Raw genomic sequence first — 14,454 nt, 5'->3', positions numbered from 1 at the left:
TTCTACCTTCTGGTCCATGGTGCTCGCAAACAACCTCCTAAAATGTCTATTTAAAAATTTGACAGACGCTAATTTACAGTGCATGATTTATTTGTTTATTTACAAAGAGATTTGCGTTACATCAAGCAAGAACTTTTTTAAATAGTGTAAATTTTAATCAGCCACATGCCTAACATGTAATCATGTCCCACGTATGACATCTCATCACTCATACATACTTTAAAAAAAACTATAAATTCTTACATAGTTTGAACTCAGCAGACATGAATAAGATGGAGCAATACCTTGTCTTATGATAACCAAGAAAATTCAATCAAAAGTAAAGAAACACCTACAGATGCTATATAAAACAGTTCGGCAGAAATACAAGATTGATCCCATCCAAAATATTGAAAAGATGTAAAAAAAAAAAAAAATTCAATAAAAACATTGTTGTATTAATAATGGTTGCAAATATGAGGGATGTTCCAAAAGTAATGCCTCCTATTTTTTATTATGCCTGAAAGGATGAAAAGGGATTGCAAACTGTATTGTTATGACTGAATTTACACATTCATGACCTGAAAGTTTCATATCTTTGTTGCAGATATTGATGGTGTGTAACAAAGATGATAACCCCCTGTCATGAAAGTGCATCAGAAGCAGAGATGTGCCATTGAATTCCTGGCAAAAGTGCATTGAGAATGATAGTGACTATGTAGAAAAATACATTCTGGAGCAGAAATCTGAATCTCTTTGAATTTTTAAGTCTCAGCTTTTGGTCTTGATACAAGAAGGAAACCATGCTCTGCTGATCCTGACTGGATTAATGATACAACCATTATTTTAACTGGAATTCTTTACAATTCAAATCTCTGACTGGACTGATGCTGCTAAATTTTGCTTCGCACAACTACATTTAATATTTGCAATTGGATAATTTTCTTTTCTCTACAACAGTTGGTTCTTTGCCCTCTCGTTTTGGACAATTTTTCTATTATAAGAATGGCTCTCGGCTCAAGACAGAACATCTCTAAGCCCTGCTAAGCTGATTTTATTGAGTGAGGATGGATTTGAGAGAAAGAGGAATAAATAAAGACCTGGCCAGAGATTGATTAGTTTGAAAATCAATTTTATAAAAACCATCCAACACATGCCAGCATGTAAAACAGATGTATAATGATATTTATAAAGTAAATGCTAAAAATTCTAAACATAAAAAAAAGCAGTCAAACATCAAAATGCTTATAGATGTCTTAAACTGAATTTCACATCAGAAAGTTTCCCCAGACAAAATATAAAACTGCAAAATCAGACCTTTTTGAATGATTGTTGGTTGTAATTTTACACGAGCTTGCATTCTCAAAGGAAATGCAAGGAATAGTCTTTGATATTCAGATAGTTTCAACCACATTTATTTATATCAGGCTTATTGCAAGGTTAACAATGGGAGCAATAGCAAGTTTGCATAGTCAGATGGTATAAGATTCAATTCTAACTCGGATTCCTTATTTTAAAATAATTTTCTATGTTTATAGTCGGTTAAAACTAAAATTGTGGATTCAGATCGTATAAGGTTTGACTTCAACTCAGATTCCTAGAATTCCAAAACATCTGAATGACCCAGACTCCTTATTTTAAAGTCTGCCAATTTCAGACTGCCAATTCTTTGGAGATTAAAAAATTTGATTGAGCATTCTCATAATTTGATACTCTGGAGTGGCGGTTCATTCTTGTAATAGAAAAATTATTCAAAACAAATGTCGAAAGAAATTGCTTTTGTAGAGAAAAGAAAATTATCCAATTACAAATACTAAATGTAATCGTCGCAAGCAAAAATGGTTATATCATCAATCCAGTCAAAGAAGCTTTGAATTGTTCCCTTCTCCTGTCAAGACGAAAAGCTATGACTGAAAAATTGAAAGAGATTTAGTAGATTTTATACAATGATTCATGTACTTGATTGATTCGTTCTTATCACTCCTGGTTATGAATATAATCCTCCAAATCTTTGTAATCATACCCAGTATTATTATTATAATGCATGTCTAGAAGAATATAGAATCCCTGAATATAGAAACTGTTGAGGTTGCAATTGAACTTTTTACTCGGGGTTATACTGGGGTATTTTGTTTCTTTGTTTTTTTTTGCAGGGCTGAGTGGAAATGCTGCGATGACTGCATTCCCCCCCCCCCCGTAACGATGGAAGGGATGTGACACTATGGTCTCATGAATGTATGCAGCGAGTGCATATTGCGGTGAGGTGGGGTGTTTCACCGGACGGGTTGGGGTGGAGAAATGCAAAGACTTAGCTAACAAAATAGGACCAACTGCTGAGCTGTCATTATGGGCTTGTTACAGGCAAACCAGATGGTATATTGTCTCAAAAATGGAGACAGAATTGGAACTATCTACGAAATGTCAGAGGAGATGATGTATTAGAAGTGATATTAGATCATTAGTGATTAGGGCTGCACACAGTGCTGGGCAAAGAAACCCAGTAGATATCAGTGTGAGCAACCCCCCCCCCTCCCAGGAAAGAGAGAGAGAGAGAGAGGTGTTGAGTGGATGAAACAAGGGGAGGCTCTGAAAGGAAGAGAGAAAGGATGTTTTTAACGAGGGAGAGGTGAGGAAAAAGGGTTGGATTCAAAAAAAGGAATTCTAAAATGAGTAGAGTTATAGCCAGCAAACTGAACGACTGAGCTGGTCGAGCGCTTCTAAATTGGGGGCCCTCAGGGCCTGATGTTATGATGTTAACATGCTGTGTTAATGGGAAATTTGTGACTTTACTTGTCTAGTCATACATTGTTCACTGCTATAGTCAGTCACCTCAATTTAAACAGTAGCCGTTGTGAAGTAATAAACTTAATAAATAGTTGTTATTGTTATAAACCAGAGTTCTGTTTGTTTGTGGTGAGGACTCTCTTCATCTTGCAGCGAGCTGCAGGGACCAGCGGATGGATTAATGTACCTGGAGATTACACAGGATAGGAGACGATTCGGTCAAGAGGCGAAGTGCCCCACCATGGAAACATAATGTGTGAAGATGATCAATAGGCCAACTTGCGACAGGACAGCATACGATCTAAAGGACACCTGTCATATCGGGTGTAGTTCGACGAGGTGAGAGACACCCAGTGTGGATGGTGCAGTTTGGTCCCGTTATAAAAAAAAAAAACAAAGCAAGTTTAGTTCTTTGTCTCTTTTGCGACTGAGCATACAATGTGTTGGTTCCAGGCTGTTACAATTCCAGGATCTAGAGACCTAAACATTGATAGAGTGGGATTTTGTTGTGTTGGGTTATGGAAAAAATGGAAATGGCATTAACTCTATGATGGTTTAACCAGCTCCCCTCAAAGGAGGAAGTTCCATAGGAGTATGAAATTCACAAACGCATGTATATACCTGTTAGAGGAGATGACGATGTTAGATTTTTGCAACTCTTGCAGGGAGGTGTCGAAGTCCTCCTGCATGCAACGCCTGAAATTCCTAAATTGGTCACCCATCTGGTACTGCAAGACTGTTTAACTTTGATTATCTAATGAGAACCGGTGTGTCAACGTGATTATGCCATATATGTATATCCCCATTAGGGGAGATAGTTTATTTTATTTTTTTTAATCATTTCTTGATTATAGTATTTACTTAAACCTTAATATTTTAAAAACAATTTCACTATAAATTAATCCATGTACGAGCTTTATAGATTTCTAGTATAAACTTGATGTTTCAAGTCTGTAGACCAAAAATTGACAAGGTAGTTTGGTAGAGAGTACTCTACCCACAGATAATGGTCACTTTTATAAGATACTAGCATTCTCCTAAACACAGTGCCTGGAATTCCCAAATTGGTCACCCAACTGGTACTGACCAGACTCAACCTTGCTTAACTTTTGTGATCTAATAAGAATAGGTGTGTCAACGTGATTATGCCGTACTAGCGTGTTGGGTTAGTCGGGGATATGTACATTCAAAACAAGAGATTATTGGTTGGGTCACATTGAAAAAAGAATGAATGAGAGTGCTTAGGTTCGTAGATATAGATGTAAACAGGGTCAGCTCAAGGAAAACATGAGAAGTGATAAGTAGAAATTTGAAAGAAATAGGAAAAATAAAGCATGGTTAGAAATAGATGGGTTAGTTTGGTTGTTTTGTTTTATGGCATATCAAGCCATTTTGGGTTTGTTTTTTTTTTTACATAGGCATCACCACTTATTAAGGGCACGAGGCCACTCAATGATAAGGGTTAAAGAGTGTACAGTAGAAATTGGACAATATAGTAATCGTTAGTAATGGAAATTCGATAAATTTGTTAACAAGTGGGACGGCTCATCAAGAACTTGTTTACGTTAGACTTGAAGACAACCATATTGTAGACAGCTGGAAAGCAGGAAAACCGAAGACAATTCCACAGGTATGCAGTTCTAAGAAAGAAGCTTTGTTCATGGAATCTACGTTTAGGTTTAGGCACAGATAGCGAGTGGGGGGAATTATTGATAGTGATTTCAGCTAGACGAGTGTTTCTTATGAAAGTTTGGCGAGGGGGGACCATAGACTGAAGCTCAGTTGAACACTTTCCATGAAAATAACGATACAGCAGAGACAAACTCGCAACATTTCTTCTGTGAGATAGAGGTTGTAGGGAAGAGAAAAGGATATCTCCTACGAGGCTACAAAGTTTATTTTGAACTCTGTCAAGGCAGGACAAGTCCTTTCGAGCAGCTCCTGCCCAGATGTGGCAACAGTATTCCATCCTTGGACATACCTGGCTCTTATATAGATAGAGAATTGCATCAACAGTGAGATATCTACTGGATCGATAGAAGGATCCCATCAGTTTTCCAGCGGCCTTGGCAACAGATTTGATGTACCTGGGGTTATTTAATATTGAATCCAGTAATTTTGGAAGAAGTTTTTAGGCTTCAAATTTTTTTTATATCTTCAAATATTTATTCATGGTGTTTGGTTTGGTAGCTTTGTAGAGGAGAATTGCTTTTTTTTTTTTCTTTACAGAACATGATAGAGTTTTGCAAAGGAAAAGAAAACAATAATGTCAATGTTTGGTGCATTGTAGGTCAGGAAGCCAGTATCTTCAGACAGCCTAATCTGGTAGCACCAAAACAAACAATACACACACAGTTCTGAGCAAACACATAGATAATTCTTTCTGAATTTTTGAGATGAGGATTGATTATTTAATCCATGTTGTTATGTGGCATTCACCCTAGGTAGGTTAAACAGGTCTTCCTCCAAAGGAGGAAATGTCAAGGGAATATTAAATTCAGAGGTGGTCTTCATTCATCTGTAAGGTTTGGCACATTTTAGATGAGGAAGCCAGTATCTCCAGACAGCCTAATCTGTTAGCACCAGATGCCCTAACAAATATTACCGGACCAAAGTGGACCCAGAAGCAATGATAAACTAAAGAGTAACTCCACATTCCCCAAAAGGGGCTTCACCACTGGATGTCTTTTAAGGTCATACTGAAGACCATAGAAAGAATGGATATGGGTGCTTTGGTTTGTTGATGCAGATGTAGCAGGGTCAGATGATAGGGAGAAGGTTAAAAAAAAACAAAAAACATGGGAAGATGTGATAAGGATGGATTTAAAATAAACGGAAAAATAAAGATCTGCATAGAAATAGATAGGTTGGTTGGGAAGTCAATTTCTAAAAGCCATCGAACACATACCAGCATGTAAAGCAGATGCTAAGCTGAATATGAAGACGACTTTGATACAAGGCCACAGATTGTGAAAGCGAATGGGGATGCGAACCTTTACTCTACCACAATGATTAGCAAAATTGTCTTTGTTGCTTTTGCTTCAAAAGCAACTTTAGTTCCAGTCTGCTTTGCACAAAAAGGCAGACATAATTGATGCATTTTTAAAGCGTACGAATATTTTATGATTTTTTTTTTTTTTTTTTTGAAATTTCACAGTTTGAATGCTGTGAAAAAACACGGTCTCATAAAAAAAAATAAAAATAATAAATAAAATAAAAGGTGTGGTTTTTCAATTAGTTTCTAAATTACTCACCGACATCATCTTTTCCCTTGAGTAAGGTTTTTTATTTCTTCTCTTCTTTTGGTTGGTTGCATTTTTTTTCTTCCCCATTTCCTGTGATTCTTATTTATGTGGAGAGCAGGAATTTAGTGAGGGAACACCCTGAAAAATAAACATGAGATTGATAGGGGGCTTTGATAAATCTCAGAGGAACAATGAAGAGAGAGAGTGAGAGAGAAAGAGATAAGGGAAAGTTCAAACAGAACAATATAAAAAAAATGAATAGAGTAATCCAATCTACTCAGCGTAAATAATTACATATATACTAGCAGAAGACTCATCCCAGAACGGGTATGAAATTTTATTTTCATTATATTTGTTTTTTTAATTTTATTTTGGTAATTCACATAACTACTGAATCATGACTGTTCAAAGTTTGTCGGAAAAGTAAAAAAAAAATTGTCTTATGTGCTATTAATCTAGAAGACAATTTTCATAGTGTGTAACTGAAAATTTAGGCTTCAAAAATTTGGCATTCTGTGCGATATTGACCCAGAAGCCAAATTTCACTGTATAAACTACAAATGCAGTCTTCAAAGTGAAAAATCCTTACAAAAATAATGTCATCATATGGTAAAAATGAAATTTTATCATAATAGAAACAATTATTCTTACATAAACCCAGCCTAAACATAATTTTTTTACAGGCAATTTCGATTTCGATAACTATTTTTAGGGAAGCGCAATTCATTTTTTTTACATAAAAAAAAAATAAAAAATAAAAATTTATTCAAATTTAATGTGTACAAAATTGAGCATCTCTCCATATACAAACAGTCCATTACTAAAGAAAAGATTTTCTTGTCAGTACAATAACGTTAATATAACATTTAATGCTACTAAGACTAAACTTCTTTCCTTTCCTTTAATAATTACAAGATATCTTCTCAACCACCAATTGCCGTGACTAATAATATGCTACCCGAGAGCTCATCGTTCAAACTTCTCGGTTTAACAGTCACAGGCAACATAAATTGGGACAAATACACTGAGAACATTGCCAAGGCTGCTGCAAAGAAGGTGGGCTCCCTCTACCATGCTAGAAAATTACTCGCACTCGAGAGTATCCAAAATCTCTACAAAAAAAAAAAATCACCATTCGCTTATGAATTGAGTATTGTTGCAATATCTGAGCTAGTGCATCTATCACTATTACACAGGGTTCAAAAATAATCTCCAGTCTAACAGGTCCCCACATTGTCAACCAAGCTCCAACCCCTGTTTCATCACTGCAATATTACATACCTGTAACTGTTTACAAGTATTTTTACAGAATGTGTTCTGATGAATTCATAGTACTGGTAATCTCTCTCGACGTACACTCCCCCAATAAACCTAACAAGTAGCAAAATCCCACTCCTTCACTGTTGAAGTCCGTAGATACCAGAAAACCTTCTACTCTAATAGTTTCTTGCTATGAACTACAAGACTTTGGAATTCCCTCCGTTTCCTACTTACCTGACTGTACTAACATGCAGAAGTTGAAATGTAATATGAATAAACATCTCACCGCTCAACTCCCCATATAGTTTCCTGTAGACATGGTTTCAAATAGTATCCCCTTACATCTACAAATAGTAGCAATAGGGCTAATAAGTGTAAAAAAGAAAAAAAATATTAATAATTTTTTTACCCTATTATCAAATTGTGTTTTTTTTTTTTTTTTTTTTTTTTTTTTTTATTACATTTTCACCCCAAACAAGGCAAATTGCCACTTTGGTGTAGGGGGCTACTATCAGGGGCAACAACTACTGGGGTACTATGTAGGGATTTGGGCAGCAAGGTGTCGGTTCACGTTACACTTGAACTTCTGCACGTCAGTACTGTTGGGGAAGCAGGGACCTGGAATGGAATTCCAGAGTCTTGCGGTTCTGGGGAAGAAACTATTGGAGTAAAAAGATCTTTTACATCTAGGGACTGTTGAGGGTGCTCGCGTCGTGAGGGCACAAGTGATTGCAGTTCGTCAGAGCATTCACCATTAAAATACTTGTAGAAAAGGCAGAGGGATGCAACATTTCGTCGATGGGACAGAGGCTGAAGCTTAGATGCCAGTTCAGGGCCTATCAGGTTTGCGACTCTCTTTTGAACCTTGTCAAGGAGCGAGAGACTAGTAGCAGATGCACCAGCCCAGATGTGGCAGCAATACTCCATACATGGGCGAATGGTGGCCTTATAGAGGTACAGGATACTTTCGGGTGTTAGTAGTTTTCTAGCACGGTAGAGAGAGCCTACCTTTCTTGCAGCGGCCCTGGCAATGCCTTCAATGTAATTGTTCCAACTCATGTTTCCTGTGAACGTTAGGCCAAGGAGTTTGAAAGATGGACTCTCAGATAAAGAGTCGTTGGCCATTGCTATGGGTGGTAGAGAGGGTTTCTTGTAATTATTGAATGAAACTAGTTTAGTCTTGGCAGCATTGAATGCGACCAACCACTTTTGTCCCCATTCCACTACAGATTGGAGGTCTTCCTCTAGTGTTTCTGCCATTTCTTTAGAAATGTGTTCATTCGTCTTCCTGTCGTGTCTGCCATAGAGTGTAGTGTCATCAGCATATATACCCATCTCAGAGGCAATGTTGTCGGGGAGGTCATTTATGAATATCAGGAACAATAGAGGTCCAAGGATAGAACCCTGGGGCACTCCCGCATTTATATCATATTGTTTAGATGTGCGACCGTCGAGGACTACCTGGATTTTTCTCTTATCTAAGAAGGATTTAATTATGTTAAGTATTCTACCAGTGATACCGTATGATCTGATTTTACTGAGGAGACCCTCATGCCATACCCTGTCAAAAGCCTTAGATATATCTAGAGCTACCGCTCTGCCTTCCCCCGCTTTGTCCAGTGAATGGTATATACGTTCAGAGATCACAGTGAGGATGTCTGCTGTGGAACGGGCTCGTCTAAATCCATATTGTTTGTCAGTCAGTAGTTTAGCATCTGTAAGATGATGGACTAGAGCATGGTTAATTATGGTCTCAAATATTTTGGCAAAAAGTGGGAGGAGGCTAATGGGGCGATAATTTGATGGGTCTGTCCTTTCGCCAGAATTCTTGAATACTGGTACAACAGAAGCAGTTTTCCAACAGCCCGGAAAGCAAGCTTCATTAAGACATTTGTTGTAGAGTTTGGAGAGAACTGGAGCTACTTCGGCTGAGCACTTTTTTAATAGCACAGCTCGGATAAGATCGGGTCCACATGCTTTTGAGGTGTCAAGGTTTTTTATGATAGCATGCACCTGAGCAGGGGTGGTTTTCAGATCGTCTAGTGTGGCGTCTGTCCGCATAGGAAAGTCAGGTAGGGGGTGGTTGGAAGGGTCCAGTGTGGAGTTTGAGGCAAACCGACTGGCAAGCATATTAGCCTTGTCGGTTGCTGAGGAGACAACCTCGTGATTGTTGGTTAGTGGGGGAATTGTTGATTGCCCATTATTTACTACACTGTTGTAGATTTTCCAGAAGTCTCGAGTTCCTAGTTTTTGTGCTTCGATGCGCTTTTTAGTGGTTTCCGTAAATTCTCTCTTAGCTGTCGCTATTTCTTTCTTAACGTTATTTCTAGCTTCTATATACTTCAGTCTGTTTGAACTGGACTTATGTCGGTTAAACCTACGGTATGCATGCTGCTTTTGAGTAATGGCAGTTGCACAAGTCGACGTAAACCATTGGGGAGAGTGGGGCTTACTATAAAATTTCCGCATGGGAACATGCGCTTCGATTGCAGTTTTGAACCAGTCAGTGGTCTCGTTTGCACATTGTTCAGCAGGGAGAGAGAAAATATTTTTCCATGGAGCATCTCTAATTAGTTCCCTGATGGCTTCCCAGTCAGCCTTATTATAATATCTCGTTGTTTTGAGCACTGGCTCTTCAGTTTTGGGTCTAGAGTTTAGGGCGATTTCAACCATTATCACTGCATGGTCAGCCTTCCCGAGTGGGCTGTGGGCCTTCTTTATGCAGTCATCGGGAACTGTGGTCAAAATTTCTGTCTAAATTTACATAGTTGTAATAATTTATTATTAAGAGAAAAATCTAACTTGATTTCCAATATGCTATGAATCATTAAAAAAAGATTCAATATTTGAATCTAACTGTTGAAATGAATCTCATATATAAAGTTGAGCTTGTGTCATTTTTGCACATTTCAGTGGGTAATAAGAGTTGCTTAACGTTTGGTCTAGTTTGATTTAACAATTATTGCTACTATTACGATTAATTTTTATCTACTACAAGATGACATTAAATTTGCAAGATTTTTTTTCCAATTCTTTGAAGATTGCATTTGTAGTTTATAAAGGGTGGCACAATAAAATTGTTGCCATAGAAAAGACAGCATGATTCCATTTCCGTTTGATAAAAAACAGTTTTCTTTTTTTTTGTTGCAGACTATCTACTAGTTGGCCAGTTGTGTACAAATCCCAAGAGGGATAGGAGCCTTCTATCATGTCTGAAAGAAGGGCAATGTTGAGTGAGCGAGATCGGAGATGTGCTACTGTACAACTCATGTTCTCTACTGATCCATTTATGACAACAGGACCATTGCCAGCACTCTCAAAATGCATTGCTGGATTGACACAGATAAAAGGGATGTGCCCAGGAAGTTTCTGGCCACAGTTATGATCATTGGTATGGTTTCAAGTGAAGGCCACATCATGTCACCTCACATCTTCGGCTTAAAAGTTAACACCAAAGTGCACCTAGATGTGTTGAAGAGTGTGGCGATCTGTTGCAATCAGGTTGCTGGCAGATCCTGGGCGTAGCGCTGGTCCAAAAGTCCAAAGAGACTCGGGCTTGGCTTCGGAAGGAGTGTTACGACTTTGTACCCTTTCTCTCACTGGCCTTCTCTGACCTGAACCCGTTGGACCTTTTCCGTTTGGTCATACGTTGAGAAAATCACCAACATGACCTTCCACAACACCAAAGTCAGCCTGATCACTGAGCTCCTGCCAGCGCTTGTGGAAAAGACATGCTCCCAGTTCTGGACCCATATCGAAGCAGTAATTGAGACTGAAGGCGACTACATTGAATATATGTCAGCTCTACTACATAATCAAGTACCTGCATTGATTTTTTTCAATAAAAGTTTAAAAATAAAGCTGTAATGTTTTCTTTAAGGCGACAACTTTAATCATTGTAATAACATGCAGAAGTTGAAATGTAATCTTGCTGCTTAATTCCCTACATAGTCCTCTATAGACATGGCTACATGGCAGAAATTGAGTTACTAGGTCAATAACACACACAATGGCAAATTTTCTAGTTTCCAACAAAATTTAGTCATAATTCAGTGGCTAATTATGTTACCCAAAAATAAATTTGGTATTATGTTTTGCAAAGGTTGTGTCCAAATTAAAAGTTTTCAGATATAATGGAAATAAAATTTGGGTTCTGTGCACCTACTAGCAGGTCACTCGACATTGCTTGATCATAAAATACACTTAGATATGACATTTAAATTTATGCAAATTTATTTATTATAGAGCTAATTCTCTATTGATTATTATATTGTACCCAATATATAGTAGTGATTTCAAAATTTTTTTAAAAATATATAACTTGGGTACCATCAGCTAGAATTGAAACCAAAACATTTAGCTCTCCAGCGTTATTTGCTACCTTCTGAGCCAAGACGACATGCATATCAAAACGTTAAAAATTAATCGACTTTAACGTATAAATGTATATTTCACATGTGTAAAGGATACACATTAAGTACACTGCTAAGTTACAATTTTGATCCCTTAGCAGGGTTTTTTTTTTCCTGGCTTAAAATCAAATCCAATTTTTTTCTACGCGGCCAAATAATCAATTTTTAAGCCTATAAAAGTATACAGTAGAGATCCCTAGATGTAAAAAGGCCTTCTACTCTAATAGTTTCTTCCCCAGAACTGCTAGACTTTAGAACTCCCTTCCGAGTTCCTGCTTTCCCAACTGTACTGATATGCAATAGTTCAAGTGTAATGTGAACAGACATCTTGCTGCTCAACTCCCTACATAGTATCCCTGCAACTTATGTCTCTGATAGTAGCCCCCTAGATCAAAGTGGCACTGTCGAGGCGAAAATGGAATAAAAAAAATGTTTGATAGAGACTGTTTTGCACACACGCACAAACAAGGTCATACATCTATATTATTATATAAATGCAACTTTGTGTGTGCAGGAGTTCGTTCGTTAAAGACTCAAAAACGGCTTGAACGATTTTTATGAAATTACACACAAGGTACTTGCTGTGCCTGGCAGTGTTTTAAGCTAGGTTTTGCATCGAAATGCTTCCAACAAGTATCGGCAACTCATAATCACTATGTATTATTGCATGTATGCAAATGAAAATGACCGGCCATTTTTCCAGGTCGTTGCTTAGCGACGAGCCAGACCGACACTGACACCGTATTTATGTTATGGAATTGTTTGTACTACTACTTCACACTTCACAGCGTGCACACACACACACATACATGCACACACGACCATTACAGCATGTTTTCTCTTTTTTTCTTTCTTTTTTTTGTTTGACGACGTAACTTCTTAATGTTGTTTCATTATGTGATACAATTGGACAATTTACTTTCTTAAATCAAAAATTCAGTCAGTAATACTTCAATTACAGTATAAATACAACTTAACATTTTTTTTATATTTTAAAATAGTTCTTTCATTTTTCCATAAACTTAACTTTAATTAACACTTTAAATAACATTTATCCAAATACAAATTTATTAACTTATTAAAAATGATTTTTCTTTGACTAACTAATCAAAACAAAATACCCCTCATAACAACAATAAAACCACATTGCTCACGCATTACTTATGCATTTACGAACACTTATTTAAAATTCTTTCTTTTCTCATTTAATCTTTTCATAAATTTTGATTGAGATTTTTTTTTCGAAAATTTATATTTTTACATATTTATTTTCTCTTACACTTCATAAGCATAAAAATAGCATTAAATCAATCCCCGACCAAGGTCGGGTAATATAGCTAGCATATATAAGTATTGGGATGGTTAATCGTAAAAATCAGAACTTTTTGGTGTGTCATAATCAGTATCGAAAAATTTATGCCTATTTTCTGATGCTAAAAACGATTCTTTTGTCTTTTTTATTTAATTTTGTTTAAAAAAAAACTTCCACTGCTGGTAGTAATGTTAAAATAATAAATATTTATTGATTTTAAACTATCAGTAAAGCTAAAAGCATATAGACTATACCCCACAAGTGTATTTTTATGTTTAAGAAAATATCTGCACATTTAATGTACGTTTTATGGCAATCCTGGGGGAGGGGGGATAACAACTCTATAGTAAAATATTTAGAGATTTATAAAGAATTGAAATTGGAAAAAATATTGGAATCATCGCATCATATATATATATATATATATATATAAATATCTTTCTCTCTCATATATATATAAGTTTACGGAGAATAGAAAGTGGGCCTTAAGTTTATTTTCAGCAGCCTTATAACTATCGCTTTTCTTATTTTGTTCCTTAGTTCTAACATCCCATGAGCGATATTTCTGGCAAAGGAGGAAGAATTGCCGTTTTTTGGGGATTGGAATCTATTCATCTTACATTTATTGCAGATTTTTTTTTTTTTTACCGTGAAGTGCTATTTTTGTTTGTTAACTCGTTAAATCAAATAGCTTTATGCCTTGTTTGGAGCGATTTCCACACACACACACACACAAAACAAAAAACAAGTTTGATAAATATCTCAAATGTTATAGGCAAAGCCTGGAAGTCCATTTATTTTTCATATGTACAAATTTTAACATTTCCAAGAAAATTATGGGAGAAAAAAATTATTCAAATTATCGTATTTCATGTAACAATACATGTTATGCATTATCGGTTGAAATCGTATGAACCTCTTTTTTTTTGTTTATGTCAGCTTTTTTTTTTTTTACGCCTTTATTTTTGCTGGTATTATTAAAAAAAAAAAAAAAAAAAAATTGAAGTGTCAACAAAATAGATTGTTGATTGACCCCTTCTCATCTAAGGATTGAATGTCTACATTCCACAACCATGAAGCCCTTTCACATTAAATTATCCAGTGAATAAGTATGTAAGTGTTGGAGGTAGGAAGCAAAAAGCTGAAAAAGGGAGGGGTTATACAAAAAAAGTTCACCTGTTGATTCTTCAGCTATATAGCTCAAGAGAGGAAAACAGACGCACAGCCGAGAGGGGTAGGGATCTGCAGGGGGGGGGTGATAGTGTAGTGATGGAAGGAATGATTTGGTTGTTTTGTTTTAGGTATATCAACCCTTTTGGGACTATTTAACACTGGACCCAGTAATTTTGGTAGGTTTTGTTTTCATTTCTTTAAATATATATGTAGTTATTAAAGTACTCAAACATAAAAAACATTTTTAAAAAAATTATTTAATTACAAAATTAAAAATAGGAGTTATAAT

The 14,454-nt window shown here is 36.3% G+C and overlaps 1 long non-coding RNA gene across 2 annotated transcripts in view; it reads right to left on the bottom strand.

Moving 5' to 3' along the window:
- LOC145297577 (uncharacterized) overlaps positions 1-14,454 on the bottom strand; it is a 114,143-nt gene that overhangs the window by 60,075 nt on the left and 39,614 nt on the right. For both annotated transcript variants that reach the window (XR_013870273.1, XR_013870274.1), the window contains exon 2: positions 6,018-6,146. This is a non-coding gene — a long non-coding RNA (uncharacterized LOC145297577). The remainder of the gene's footprint in view (positions 1-6,017; positions 6,147-14,454) is intronic.

Source organism: Euprymna scolopes, chromosome 18 (assembly GCF_053919585.1).
Source record: "Euprymna scolopes isolate OS-2025 chromosome 18, ASM5391958v1, whole genome shotgun sequence".
In the NCBI taxonomy this organism is placed as follows: Eukaryota; Metazoa; Mollusca; class Cephalopoda; order Sepiida; family Sepiolidae; genus Euprymna; species Euprymna scolopes.
Note: the sequence above shows the minus strand (reverse complement) of the source record. Positions and strands in the feature narration are given on the sequence as shown.